Here is a 16,107-nt window from a genome sequence, read left to right as displayed (position 1 = left end):
CTAAAATTAAACAGTTGACACAGTATAGGTTTCTGACACAGAATGAATGTGGTCTAATGAACTTAAAAGTTTGTTTTTGCCTTTGAGCAATTCACTATGCTGTTGAATATTAATCCTCTCAAAAAAATGTTTGAAGAAATTTTCTTTTTATTTATGAAATCTGAAATGAGAAAAATTTAAACCCCCCCCCCCCCCTTTTTTTTCACATCCCTGTTTCCCTTTTTCCAAAACTGATATCAATTCAAATTTCTAATGGAGTTTGCAACAATAACTACTCTTTTTAATACATCATAAAATATTAAAATGTAAAATAAAGTGCTTGTTATCACTGAATGGTAAAGATTGGTTGGTAGTAAAAGTGAATATACATTGTTTATTGTATAAAACAATAAAAAAAACTTCATCAGCAACATTTTATATTGGCAAATTTCCAATGAAGTTATTTACATAAAGTTATTGGCAAATAAAAATAGAAAATGACATCATAGTCATGTCTGGCAAATGTCCAACATACATTGTCTAAAAACATTTTAGATAAGATAAGGAAAAAAAGCTTCATCAGCAACATTTTATATTGGCAAATTTCCAATGAAGTTATTTACATAAAGTTATTGGCAAATAAAAATAGAAAATGACATCATAGTCATGTCTGGCAAATTTCAAACATATATTATCAACTACTATTCTATACAAAGAAAGATAACTCCAATTGAAAATTAATTGCTATTGCACAATATTGTGCAATTAGATATTTCTTGCTATTGTGCAATACTGTGCAATTGAAAATTTCTTGCTATTGCACAAGACTTGATATGGAATCCTGATTTGGACCAACTTGAAAACTGGGCCCATAATCAAAAATCAAAGTACATATTTAGATAAAGCATATCAAATAAGCCCAAGAATTTAATTTTTGTTAAAATCAAACTTAGTTTAATTTTGGACCCTTTGGACCTTAATGTAGACCAATTTGAAAACTGGACCAAAAATTAAGAATCTACATACACAGTAAGATTTGGCATATCAAAGAACCCATTTATTCAATTTTTGATGAAATCAAACAAAGTTTAATTTTGGACCCCCATTTGGACCAACTTGAAAACTAGGCCAATAATTAAAAATCTAAGTACATTTTTAAATTCAGCATATCAAAGAACCCCAAGGATTCAATTTTTGTTAAAATCAAACTGAGTTTAATTTTGGACCCTTTGGACCTTAATGTAGACCAATTTGAAAACGGGACCAAAAATTAAGAATCTACATACATAGTTAGATTCGGCATATCAAAGAACCCCAATTATTCAATTTTTGATGAAATCACACAAAGTTCAATTTTGGACCCTTTGGGCCCCTTATTCCTAAACTGTTAGGACCAAAACTCCCAAAATCAAACCCAACCTTCCTTTTATGGTCATAATCCTTGTGTTTAAATTTCATAGATTTCTATTTACTTATACTAAAGTTATGGTGCAAAAACCAAAAATAATGCTTATTTTGGCCCCTAATTCATAAACTGTTGTGACCTCAACTCCAAAAATCAATCCCAACCTTCCTTTTGTGGTCATAAACCTTGTGTTAAAATTTCATTGATTTCTATTTACTTATACTAAAGTTATAGTGCTAAAACCAAGAAAATGCTTATTTGGGCCCTTTTTGGCCCCTAATTCCTAAAATGTTGGGACCAAAACTCCCAAAATCAATCCCAACCTTCCTTTTGTGGTCGTAAACCTTGTGTTAAAATTTCATTGATTTCTATTCACTAAAGTTAAAGTGCGAAAACTAAAAGACTTCGGATGACGACGATGACGCAGACGACGACGCCAACGTGATAGCAATATACGACCAAAAAATTTAAATTTTTGTGGTCGTATAAAAAGGAAAGGGAATCCCCAAAACTATAATGGTAATTGTTCACCAAAAATCTGAAAAAGGATATCGCCTGGCAAAAAAAAGGTCATGGTATCTTGCCCAGACCAGTTTGAGGTTGCTAATTCCCTTTTTGGGGGGGTACCTACAGATGTTTTTACTGAACACTTTATTTTTCTTGGGCGGGTCATAATATCTGATTTGATATGCGAAGGAAAGTTTTTTTTTAAATATGGATATTGTGGTAAAAACAGATATGAAGCATTTAGTTTTAATATATTGTGTTTAACATTTTAATATATTTTGCCTAACATTTTTAAAATTGGGGTTATCATTTTGATATTTTGTTCTTAACATTTTACAATTGATGTTTATACAGTGTAATGCTGTTTTAATATGATTTTATAGCATAAATTAATTGACTTTTATTCATTTTCTTTATAAATAGACTATTTCTTCATTTCAGTTATTATGTATAATCCCTGACGTTTTTTCTAGTGATTATACATAATCCCTGAAAATTTTAGTGATTATATATAATCCCTAAACTAGCCAGTGATTCTACATAATCCCTGAAAATTTCAGGGATTCTACATAATCACTAATTATACAAATTCACTGTAACATATAAATGTATAAGGTTTAAATTTTCCACTCTCAGACATAGATGGCTTAAACTTGATTTTGTACAACTTTTAGAATTTTTCCATTTTAATGCTGTTCAAAAACATATATTTTGACCTTCTAATTTTTTATTAGAATGCCAATATTGAGCCTTATGCAAATTATTGAAAATAAATAAAGTTGGATTTTCGAATTATAATAAAATAAATTTTATTTTGACATATTTGTCAACTTTAAGTTTCATTCCTACTGGTTGAAAACATAACCTTGGAACATGTAATACAACCTTCCATTGTTTGGAGTCTGCACTTTTTGTAATTTAATCATTTAAATATGTCTTCTTACAGAAGCAAAACTTTCAAAGGTGACCTTTAAGACAGAAATATATATATTATCTAATAAATAATACTATAATATATAAAAACATAAATATCAGCCTGTCAATAAAACATCAATGACTTATAGCTGTCAATCATATGCATAAAGTAATCAAAATGTTTCTTATCAAGTATGGTATGTACAACACAATGCCTATGGGTATGAATTTAGGTTTCTCAACCTTACTGCCCTTGAGATATTATATGGATGTTCTTTCGACTGATCAAGGTCACTGCGAATTTAAATAAAAAATAAAGACAACACTTTAAGAAGTAGAAGATAAACAAGAATGTGTCCATAGTACACGGATGCCCCACTCGCATTATCATTTTCCAAGTTCAGTGGACCGTGAAATTGGGTTCAAAACTTTAATTTGGCATTTAAATTAGAAAGATCAAATCATAGGGAACATGTGTACTAAGTTTCAAGTTGATAGGACTTCAACTTTATCAAAAACTACCTTGACCAAAAACTTTAACCTGAACTTTGCACTATCATTTTCTATGTTCAGTGAACCGTGAAAATGGGGTCAAAACTTTAATTTGGCATTAAAATTAGAAAGATCATATCATGGGGAACATGTGTACTAGGTTTAAAGTTGATTGGACTTCAACTTCATCAAAAACTACCTTGACCAAAAAAAGCAGGGCAAACGAAATCACGGATGAACAGACAGACGGACGAAAGGACGTACAGACCAGAAAACATAATGCCCCTCTTCTATCGTAGGTGGGGCATAAAAAAGATATAAAGAGTAGAAGAATATTCACCAGATTTTTAACTGATGTAATTCACCAAATCAATATGGTAAAGACATATAATCATTGATAATGACTGCCGCAAAAATGGATGAAGTTTTCTTTTAAATTATTTTACAAATTATAATTTGCAATATTGTGGATTCACTTGTATTCCTGAAACCTATTCTGACAAAATTTCTGTCGTAGGTTCAGGTAAACCACAAATTCAAAATTTTCTATAGGCTGATAAAGATTTTGACAAAACCACAAAACAAAATACCAACAAAAATGCAAATTTCTGTTAGCTTGCATTTTAATGTTAAGATCAGTTTTCATAAATATTTGCTTACTAATATAAGACAATTTTGAAACACAATATTCTAATCAAAGTCACAAATGGATCGCATGTTTCAAATCAGACTTAAAGCTAAAATACTAAGGAATGGCAACAATTAAAGTGACAAACAATAAAACTATAATCAGAGTCAGCTTAAACTGCTTAAATTTATTAAATGGAAGAAAACAAATAATACATTTGGAACACAATTCAACGTAGGTTACATCAAGTGAATCTAAATATATTGTTCCTATACAAGAAATGGGGAATGTTGGATTATTTTGCATTTATTCCAGGAAGAACCTTTTTTCGCTTTAAGCTTCAGGGAATCTGTTTTTTTTTCAAAAGTATCAAGAACTTGTAAAAACTGCTTGTTTAAATAAAAAAAATAATTTAGGGCAAACCTTTTTGAGAAAGGGTATGGAGGCAATTTCAAAGTGAAAAAAAAAAACAAAACCAAATGAACTTGATGCAACCTTCACTTACCCTATATATACTGATTTCTTAAAGTCCTGTAAAAGACATCCACATAACTCAAGAGTTTTGTCAGTTTCGAGATCAAAATCTGTTCTCTTTATATATATATAGCTCAAGTATTTTCATAAATACATCATCAATGTTTATGAAGAATTGAACAATACCTCTTCAAACCTGACAAATTTAAATAGCAATGTACACAACTTTCAATATTCGGACAGGTTCAACATGGTGAGTCTTCAGTATGGATTTATAGATAAATAAATAGGCCCAAGTACAAATGTGATTTCACAGCAAAGACCCTCTTTTTTAGGTCTAAAATTAGCCTAGGATTCTATATCTTTTTTTTTGGTTTTGGTTGAAGAGTCAGAAGCTCTTTTCACACAAAATCTTACGAAATAAATCTTTTCCCAAGTTCTACAGTGGCGGATCGAGAACTTTTCCTAAGGGGGGGTCCGCTGACTGACCTATATAATCAACCAAATTTTTCCCACAAAAGGGGGGGCCGCCCACCCCCCCCCCCTGGATCCGCCTATGTTCTACTAAAATGTGCATTGGAATTGTGAAAAAAGTGTCTGTTCATCACTGCAAATATTGAACAATGCACACAAAAAAGTGGGATTAATTCCTACTAATTTCTGACACTTGGCATACAATTTCTATATACATGATATATATATAGAAGATTTTCAAAATTTAAAATTGAACATATATATAATTTTTGTAAAACCTATGTCACAATATTTTGTAATTTTTAACATGCTTATTCAGTAGGTTTTTCAGTATAACAATAACAGTGACTCAAACAGTTTACTAAATGGCAGTTTGAATTCTTCTCCCACACACTGATAAACTGAGAAAATATTTTCAGTTTGAAAGAAGAATTCAAACAGCAGTTTGGTAAATTACAATTGTGATACCTCAAAAAGCACAGTAAAAAATCATAACAATTTCTGAATTTACAGTATATGGTGTAAGAACTGTCCATTGTGGGATAGTAAGAGTTTCTACAATAAGGCATACAAATGTTAACATAAAGTCTTCAAATACAATAGTCAATATACATGATATAACTAGCTCCAATTCATTAGTTGAAAAAATGAATAAATTTTCTAATAAATTACCGGTATACAAAAATAGACAATTTCAATTCATTTATTACAATCCCAAATCGTATTGCTTGAATATTTAAAATATTGAAATTGAAAAAAGTTCAAAATTAGTTACATAAAAGTGATAAAACACCTAAATTCAAAAAAATTCTCATTTACTGACAAAAATAATTTTTGAAAACTTACAAACTGCTCCCATTACTGTTGATTCAAACCTTCCACAGGGGAATATGTTATGAATTTTAATAAATTTATTATTTAGTTTTCCATGGTAAATACAGTTGTAAATGGTTACTATTTGTCTATAGTATATACACATATATGTACAAGATTCTGGAGATAAACTACCATATTTAAGGGTACAATAAATAGAGTTGGATGGTAATGTGCTGATAAGACAACTTTAAATCACTCATTAACAAGTATTGTTCCTTCAACTTTTGTTTACTTAATTATCGGACACTATTATCCTATATTTAAGAAATAATTCATGAGGGCTTGAATATTTCGTAAATTTACCACGGTTGGCCCTTTATGACAAATATTTTACCCTGAGCGATAGAGAGGGGTAAAATATTGGCATAAAGAGACAACCCGTGGTAAAATCACGATATATTCAAGCCCCCATGAAATATTTCGATTCTAATAGGACAAACACGGCGATTCTTTAGATCGAAGCGCTCTAGGTGGAGGCAAATATTTGCTGTTCCCATAAATAAACGCACTATTAAATTTGCGTAAAAGAATGGAGTAAACTGAATTAGTGGCATGCTTAAACTATTTACAATAACGTTTTTAGTTAGTTTTAGATGAATTTAAATGATAATTCATGTATATGTATAAAAAAATGGCTTACACCACATTTTAGCATCGTTTGTTTACATTTTCTTGTTGTGATGATTTTCGGTTTCACAAGCGTGTATTTTCCCTTAAAATGCTTATATTCTTACGTCATTGTTCTATGACGTCGGGTGCCTCATTCATGAAAAAGCATATATGACGTTGGAGTACGATCGGAACAGCCCTGGCAATATATTCATATTTTACCACAGGTGTGTACTCAAACGTTTGAAGGACATCATGTTAGAATTTAAAATAAATACAGCTAGGAAAAGACTTAAGATAGTTCAAAACAAGAATGTGTCCATAGTACACAGATGCCCCACTCGCAATAACTGGCAATAAAATTAGAAAAATCATATCATAGGGAACATGTGTACTTAGTTTGAAGTTGATTGGACTTCAACTTAATCAAAAACTACCTTGACCAAAAACTTTAACCTGAAACTTGCACTATTATTTTCTAATATAATGATCAGTTGACCGTTAAATTGGGGTCAAAAGTCTAATTTGGCAATTAAATTAGAAAGATCATATCATAGGGAACATGTGTACTAAGTTTGAAGTTGATTGGACTTCAACTTCATCAAAAACTACCTTGACCAAAAACTTTAACCTGAAACTTGCACTATTATTTTCTATGATCAGTGGACCGTTAAATTGGGGTCAAAAGTCTAATTTGGCAATTAAATTAGAAAGATCATATCATAGGGAACATGTGTACTAAGTTTGAAGTTGATTGGACTTCAACTTCATCAAAAACTACCTTGACCAAAAACTTTAACCTGAACGAACGGACGGAAAGACGGACGGACGGACGGACGGATGGACGAACGGAAGGACGCACAGACCAGAAAACATAATGCCCCTCTACTATCGTAGGTGGGGCATAAATATGGGTTAACCTAGCTATGTTCGAAATATATTTTGTGCAATTATATGAGTTTTATCTATTCAAAAAACCTTGGTAGCATGTTGCCTTGGGTTCGATCCCTGGCTGGGTTAAACCAAAGACTTTAAAATAGGTATTTGTATCTTGTGACAGTACGGTGTAAGAGTCAGAATAATGAGGGTGAAATGTCTTCCTGCAGACTGCTACCTTGTGAACAAGCACATTAAAAATTCTGCTGAGCATATAAGTCTACAAAGCAGGGTCATAATCTTATCACATCAACATGTTTGCATTTAATTTGCCCCATGACTTTAAACAACCATCCATCTTTGATTGATAAGTGTGGTCATCTTCAAGGTTTAAAGTTTAAAGGGGAGATAATCTAGTCCTTTTTTCAATTAAAGAGGTATTGTTCATTTTCATGCCATATGCATGCTTCTGGTCTATTCTATAATTAAATATCACGACAAGTCAAAATGCAAGTCAACACAAATCTTGAAAAAATATGTCACATGTAACATATATTTTACATACAAGTTCAATTTAAACTGCTAGTACCAGGTATTCAATTTTACAATAAAACATGAAATTGGAGGATTTACAAGGAAGAAAGCAATTTACCTGCTAAATTTACACCTTTCCAATACAAGTAAACATAAATGTAAAATGGGGATATTTGTAAGTACTGTAATCAGTAGATTAACAACTCAGCTATTCAGAGAGGTCACTTGTAATCATATCATAGTATTTAAATGACTTTAATGATTATTATCTATAATAATCAGATTATGTCAACACAAATGTGACTTACTGACAAAAAGATACAATCACATGTATAATCTTGGTCATGTGAAACATCCCGGTTATCAGAAAACCAAATATGATATCGATTTTATCTACAATTATTTATATTTTTTCTTGTTTTGCATAAGAAATATATATTGTATAAGGAAGTTCAACAGACACCTATTTTTAAATTTTCATTATGATAAAATTAATGACAATGACATTAAAACTTGGTAGGTATGATTCTTAACCGACTTTGTATCCTTAACAAAAACTAAGTAAAAAAACTAGGTAAACATAGTAAGACCTTGACTTATTAAGGAAATATTTCTGAAGTATTTGATTTGTGAAACTATGTTTGTTTGGTATATGGTGCTGTCCCTCATATATTGACTTGTATTTGATATCATTTTCAATGTACATGTATATATTCAAATGTTTTATATGATTGAACAACTTTTACATCAATCAAAATTGACAAAAGTTTATAGGCAAAATTATTTTCCATAAAACAGATATATAACAAAAATTGGTAGCTACAGAGAATTTCTTCTTCAAATCTAATTTGATTAAAAACCCCAGGGATTGTCAAGAATAACAAAGTATGGTCATAATTTTACTCCCTTCAGACAGTAAAAGGGGTGTCCTATTGGTTGTGCAGCCACTGATTAGAAAGGGGCTTCAGTCCTATGCCTTTTGTATGGACAGTGTCATGCTCTCTGCAAATTGAAGAAGACTTTACAGCAAATCTTTGAGGGGCCATTTCCCTTTTCCTTCTTGACCTGTTTCAACACATATTTGCCTTTTGAACCTTTTCAGGATATGAAATATTTAAAATTAAACTTATTGAAACTTGATATTTGCCACATTTAATTTGTTTTAACTTGTTTTTTTCTTTCTTTTAGAGATTAACAAGACTTAACCATTTCTTCTGTCATGGGACATCTCTTAAGTTAATTACCTTTGGCAACAACTGTGACAGGGAAACCTGACAATAAAAAGTAAGCATATAGACTTCAGCTAACTTTGGTCCTTCTTTAAATATTATAGTTATGAAAGCTAGCTTCTATTTTTATAACAGTTTATATTACCTTTAGAACATGAACAATAAAAGGACTCACTTCTATGCAGGTTTGTTTACCTAGATTACAATTCATGTACATGTATAAAACATAGAGTTGTCTTTCTTAGAACTTTGTACATAAACATTTTATCTTTCAGACTTGTTTATCCATCATTCTGCCTCTGATGAGGGTCTTCTATGGACCGTATTGGGCCAGGCTATAAAACATCCCAAGGTGCTGTTATTGTTTTTGGCATATACTTTATCTTTATGCAGTTATATTTAAAACTTCCCTGTTAACATTCTATACCTTGTAAACTGCATCATAATGGTTCAGAAAAAAAATCCCCCTCAAAAAGAAGGTCACATTAAGTTTGAAATTCAATTACAATACAGGAAATTTATTTATGTCTGAAGGTATATCAAATGGTTTCTTTGTTGCAGCAGGATAAATATGAGTTGATTTATTTTTTCTTATCTAAAAGACATATAAAATATGTTGATAGTGACCTGACTTTTTAAATTTATATCTGAATTTTTTTAAAACAAGTTTAAGGAAGATCTTATTTAGATACTGTAAATTCAGAAATTATTGCGATGTTTTTATTATTGCGAAAATTGCGACAGGGTTATAATCGCAATAATTTAAACTCGCATTTTGAAATTTAGTATTTAACTTTAAATAGAATTTTTCTCAATATCGCAAAAATAAAAATCGCATATTACTCTATAATGACAAAATCGCAATAATAAATGCACGCAATAATTTCTGAATTTACAGTATTTAATTTAAAGACACATTTTAAACCAGAATACAGGCCAACCATTTTCAACCTTACTATATCTGTATCTTCTTACACCACACTTATAAGCTATGTTTCTACCTGTACCATCAGATTTCATCTGTTCTTGTCAAATAAACTGTTGACACAGACATATGTCTTGTCTGTAATTTTGAAAGTGCAAATCTTGAATTTAAATATCTAAATGAAAAAAGTCTCTGTCACAGGATCATTGCCATAGGTAAAGACAAACAAATATAACATTTACAGATTTCCTGCTAGCCATTTTCAGTTTTCGTTTTGCATAAAAAAAAATCTGTAAAGCATTTAACTTTCTTTTTTTTTGTGTCTTTATAGACAAAGTAGATTCTAATAATTTGTCATTATGGGCATAAGACCACAAAATAATAGTAACATCCAACTCGTCACACAATCTAACAAGACCAGCAACATAAATCTGATTGGTTTACTGTTTAAGGACCTAACACATAGCAATTCTTTCATGTGATTGACAAACATGTTTTTTTCATAAACACTAATAATAAATACTTTTCTGTCCATGTATATTTTTTTTGGTCTGCCCACAAATTTATGACAAAACTATGACAAACTCAGTGACACATTATGCATTTATGTTTTACAATGTAGGATGACTATAATTGATATATTCCCACAAATTAATGAGAAATATTGGTTAGTGCAAAAATAGCAATAAACAACATTTCTTCTAACATGATATAGACCATATAGACAAAAAAATATGTACATTAAGAATTTTTTTCTTTCTAATAAAATCCTAACATTTTATCACGTGCTTGACTCATCGATCAAATGTCTTAATTAAACCTGTTCTGTAAACAATTGATTTATAAACAGTTTAATAATCACTTCAATGAATATTTAAATGAAAGATGATTGGATATTGCTCATGAGATAATGCAAATTGATTTTATATAAGTAAATTATGGAACCCAGGATATCTTTAACCACTGAAAATTAATTCTGGAACCATGGAAGACATTTAGAGAAGCTAACACTTTTCTTTATCATTCATATATAAGTAAGGTGGCTTGGGGGTCTAAATCACAATTTTGTAGGATTTCGCTATATTTTTCTACAAATGAACTTCTTATACTTAATAGAAAAATAAAATAAATAAATGGGGTCACCGTTCATTTACGCTCACAATCTGCCTTCGAAAGAAGCATACATTTTTGTAAAGTAACTTTTTTTCTGTTGAACTAGGTGATATCTAAATAAAAAAAAGAACTTAATTACAGAAATCGCTCAAATTTTACAAAAGTTTAGTTTAAGTACAGCTTGTTTGAAAATAATAAAAAAAAAATATAGGTCACCGATGAGTTAAAAAAGATATTTCAATTTTAATGCAAAACAAGAGGCTCTCAAGAGCCTGAATCGCTCACCTGGTAAACAATGCCTTCGGCCATGTTTTTTGACGAAATAGAAAATAAAACACAAACTTTATTTTATACACCCTACTGATCATTCAAATGAAGTTTGGTTGAATTTGGTTGAGTAGTTTTAGAGGAGAAGATTTTTTAAAGTTAGCAAATATGATGAACAAATTGTGAAAAATTGTCATTAAAGGTCAATAAACCTTTAAGGGGTCAATTGACAATTTTGGTCATATATACTTATTTGTAGATCTTACTTTGCTGATCATTTTTCTGTTGACAGTTTATCTTTATCTATAATAATATTCAAGATAATGACCAAAAACTGCAAAATTTCCTTAAAATTACCAATTAAGTGGCAGCAACCCAACAATGGGTTGTTTGATTCATCTGAAAATTTCAGGGCTGATAGATCTTGACCTAATGAACATTTTTACCCCATGTAAGACTTGCTTTAAATGCTTTAGTTTTTGAGATATAAGCCAAAAACTGCATTTGACCCCTATGTTCTATTTTAAGTAACGGCGGCCATGTTTTTTGATGGATCAAAAATCGAAGCACAAACTTTGTGAAAGATAATCTAAGGAACAATAATGCTGAGTTTCATCCAAATGCATTCAGTAGTTTCAGAGGAGAAGATGTTTGAAAAATTGTTAACCACGACAGACGACGACGACGGACGCCAAGTGATGAGAAAAGCTCACATTTCCTTTTAGGAAAGGTGAGCTAAAAACTGCAAAATTTCCTTAAAATTACCAATTCAGGGGCAGTAACCTAGCAACGTGTCGTCCGATCCATCTGAATATTTCAGGGCAGATAGATTTTGACCTGATAAACAATTCAACCACAGTCAGATTTGATCTTAATGCTTTGGTTTTTGACATTTTACCCCTATGTTCTACTTTTAGCCGTGGCAGCCATCTTGTTTGGATGGCCGGGTCACCGGACACATTTTTTAAACTAGATACCCAAAAGATGATTGTGGCCAAGTTTGGATTAATTTGGCCAAGTAGTTTCAGAGGAGAAGATTTTTGTAAAAGATTACTAAGATTTACGAAAAATTGTTAAAAATTGACTATAAAGGGCAATAACTCCTAAAGGGGTCAACTGACCATTTCAGTCATGTTGACTTATTTTTAGATCTTACTTTGCTGAACATTTTTGCTGTTTATAGTTTAGGGAGCTACCATTTGATTTTTATGGGGGGGGCTAGGATGAAAAAAAATTTCCTGCATTTTTTTTTAGCTGTAATCTCTGTCCTGCCTTTTTATTTTTCACTCTGTTCGGTCCTGCCTTTTTTTTTTTAATTTATCCTGACTATTTTTTACCTAAATTGTCGTTCTGACTTTTTTTTTTGCAAGTGTCTCATCCTACCTTTTTTTTTTACTCAAAACTCCTGTCCTGCCTATTTTTTTCAAATTTCATCCTAGCCCCCACCCCCCCCTAAAAATCAAATGGTAGCTCCCTTATCTCTACCTATAATAATATTCATGATAATAACCAAAAACAGCAAAATTTCCTTAAAATTTCCAATTCAGGGGCAGCAATCCAACAACCGGTTGTCCGATTCATCTGAAAATTTCAGGGCAGATAGATCTTGACCTGATAATCAATTTTACTTATGTCAGATTTGCTCTAAATGCTTCAGTCTTAGAGTTATAAGCCAAAAACTGCATTTGACCCCTATGTTCTATTTTTAGCAATGGCGACCATGTTTGTTGATAGATCAAAACTTTGGATACAATTCATAAACTAGATACCGTAAGACACATTCAGTTAAAGTTTGGAAGTATTTGGCCTAGTAGTTTCAGAGAAGATTCTTGAAATAGTTTACGACCACAGACGACGGACGCCAAGTGATGGCATAAGCTCACTTGGCCCTTTGGGCCATGTGAGCTAAAAATGGCATTTATGCAACCAAAGGCAGATAATTTGGAGCTTTATATATTCATTTTAAAAGTCATCTGGGGCCAACACACATTGATTTGTTTAATTGATTTTTGTACCATATGATAAAGAAACAATTAATAAAGGTAATAAATAAAATTTGTATTAATGAAAAATAGCTTAAATTTTTTTCCGAAATTTTTATACCCTCAAGCCTCATGTTCGTTCAATAGGTCTCATTGGCAATCATCAGACATCTTCTTATTTTTATATTACAGGCAATCTAATTAAAAACCGATCTCTCATCGCTCCTGTTTCTGATATGTCGCGTGGGAGATCTAACGAAACCCGCTTTGAGGTCACATGTGAGTGACCTCGTAGGTGTGTCTTTTTCGACCAATGAAATTGAGTCTTCCACGATCTTGGAAGTTAAACGTAAGGCAAAGGGATGTAACTCATTTTATTTACGACGAAATCGTCAGTCATAATAATTCATAAACTTTTTTGATTGGCTTATTAATAGGTCGTCAACTCATTTGCATATCTTTATAAATTCATGACTTTTAGTTCACTCACATGTGACCTCAAAGCCGGTTTCGTTAGATCTCCCACGCGACATATCAGAAACAGGAGCGATGAGAGATCGGTTTTTAATTAGATTGTATTACAGGTTGCTCACATTTAAAGTTCTGTGCAATGAACTTCAAACTGGAATAGTTTGTGGAAAAATCTACTTGGACTCAAGTTCTCAAAAATTAGTTGGCTCCAGTTTTGACCACAAAAATTTTGCAACAGTAGCACACAATTTTGGTATTTTGCAATAGAATATAAGAATTTAGTGAAGACCAGCAGACTAGATTTTCTTCAACATGTTCAAGGACCACCATGGAAAAAATATTTTGAGAAATCTTGGAATTCTTCTACTTTGATTAAAAATTAAATTGCCTTAAATATATTTTCCATTTATTTTAAATGTTCTTATAAAACCATGCAAAGGGGGGTAAACAAGGTCTAATACCCCCCCCCCCCCCCAAAAAAAAAAAGAATAGTTGTCACTATTCCTGTTAAAACATAAAAGATTAACTAAAATATATTCTACTGTAATATCACAGCAATACACATAAATAACCTGGAAAACATCCAGTAACTTTCAGCCTGTGGGTAAATTTTTTATTTCACAGAGACATTTACATAACAGATTAGTTCTTCCACATCTGCTACCAAACCATATCCTCTGGCAAACTTATCCATCAAAAATCATATTTTAATTTCTCAATATGTTTTTAATGCTCTATTTATTGTATGCAATTCAAAATGGAATCTGATTGCATCCGTTATTGTTAAATCTCAAAACAAAGTTCCTGATAATAATCAGGTTATTGAAGAAGCAGTTGTGAAATAATAATTATCCAGTAGAAAATCATTATGATTTTATGAAATAACCTGCAAAACATCCTATATATATATATATGTCACTTTGACTGATATATATTTTTTATGCCTTACTGGTTACAAATATTCACTGTCCTGCTGCTGAACAAATATTAAGTCATTCTGTTTAACAATTTATGATTAAAATTTGATTAATAAAAAGACAGAGCTCCAATGTCTACAAGGGGCATAACTCTTTAAAAACAAGTCAATAGTTCATCACTATAAAACTTGTCTGATATATTACTGATATTATTAACCTATATTATAAGTTTTCTAAAAATCTGGGAATTATTGTACCTGTGAGAGCACTAACAAGGTCATTTTTCATAAACTAAATTATTTCAAAGGGCATAACTCTTTTACAACAAGAATGTGTCCCTAGTACATTGATGCCCCATTCCCACTATCATTTTTTGTTGAGTGGACCGAGAAATTGGGGTAATAACTCTTAATTTTGCATTGAAATTGGAAATATCTTATCATAGGAAACTTGTGTACTAAGTTTCATAAAAACTATGTTGACCAAAAACTTAAACCTTAAACGGGACAGACGATGGATAGACAGACAAACAGAACCTTACTTTACAACTCACATCAGCGCCATGTGTAGCACAGGGCGTGAATACAAACAGAAGCTTACTTACAACTCACATCAGCGCCATGTGTAGCATAGGGCGCGAATACAAACAGAAGCTTACTTACAACTCACATCAGCGCCATGTGTAGCATAGGGCGTGAATACAAACAGAAGCTTACTTACAACTCACATCAGCGCCATGTGTAGCATAGGGCGCAAATACAAACAGAAGCTTACTTACAACTCACATCAGCGCCATGTGTAGCTTAGGGCATGAATACGAACAGAAGCAAAGACTGAAAAACTCATGCCCCTAGGCGGGGCATAAAAAATTGATAGTCCACTATTATTAAACTTGTCTGAGATATGGTTGATATTAAAATATGATATATAGGGTAAGTTTTATATAATCTGGCAAGAATTGTACTCTAGAGAGCACTAACAAGGCCATTTTTTAAAATATATTATATCTACTGAGCACCTCAGGAGTCTCATGGAAGAACATCTTCTCTACCCTTTAGATCCATTTAATTTATTTTGTACAAAGGTCAAGGTTCAGGAGGGGGGAGAGGAATTCTAGCATCTTTTAAGTCATAAAAACTCAAATTTCACTGTCTTTTTAGTCACTTGACAGATATAATACATCATAAAAAGAAGGGGTTTTTGTTCATAATAAAAAATGTCTCCTGAATTATCTTTTAAATAACCTAGCTATTTAAAAAATAAAATGTTAACTCTTAAATATTCTATCTATTTATATAAAATATGGTCTCCTCTTAAAATAACCGTGCTATATATTAAGGACTGTTTCCTCTTACATGATGGTTATAAGTGATCACCAATTACAAAGTGTATATATTTTTCTATAAGCTGAAAATGATATATATTGCATGTAGT

General features: G+C 31.4%; 1 protein-coding gene across 12 annotated transcripts in view; it reads right to left on the bottom strand.

Moving 5' to 3' along the window:
* Positions 1 to 16,107, bottom strand: part of LOC139527680 (apoptosis-inducing factor 3-like) — a 63,983-nt gene that overhangs the window by 30,360 nt on the left and 17,516 nt on the right. The window lies entirely within an intron of this gene.

The sequence above is a fragment of the Mytilus edulis genome, chromosome 6 (assembly GCF_963676685.1).
Source record: "Mytilus edulis chromosome 6, xbMytEdul2.2, whole genome shotgun sequence".
Classification (NCBI taxonomy): domain Eukaryota; kingdom Metazoa; phylum Mollusca; class Bivalvia; order Mytilida; family Mytilidae; genus Mytilus; species Mytilus edulis.
Note: the sequence above shows the minus strand (reverse complement) of the source record. Positions and strands in the feature narration are given on the sequence as shown.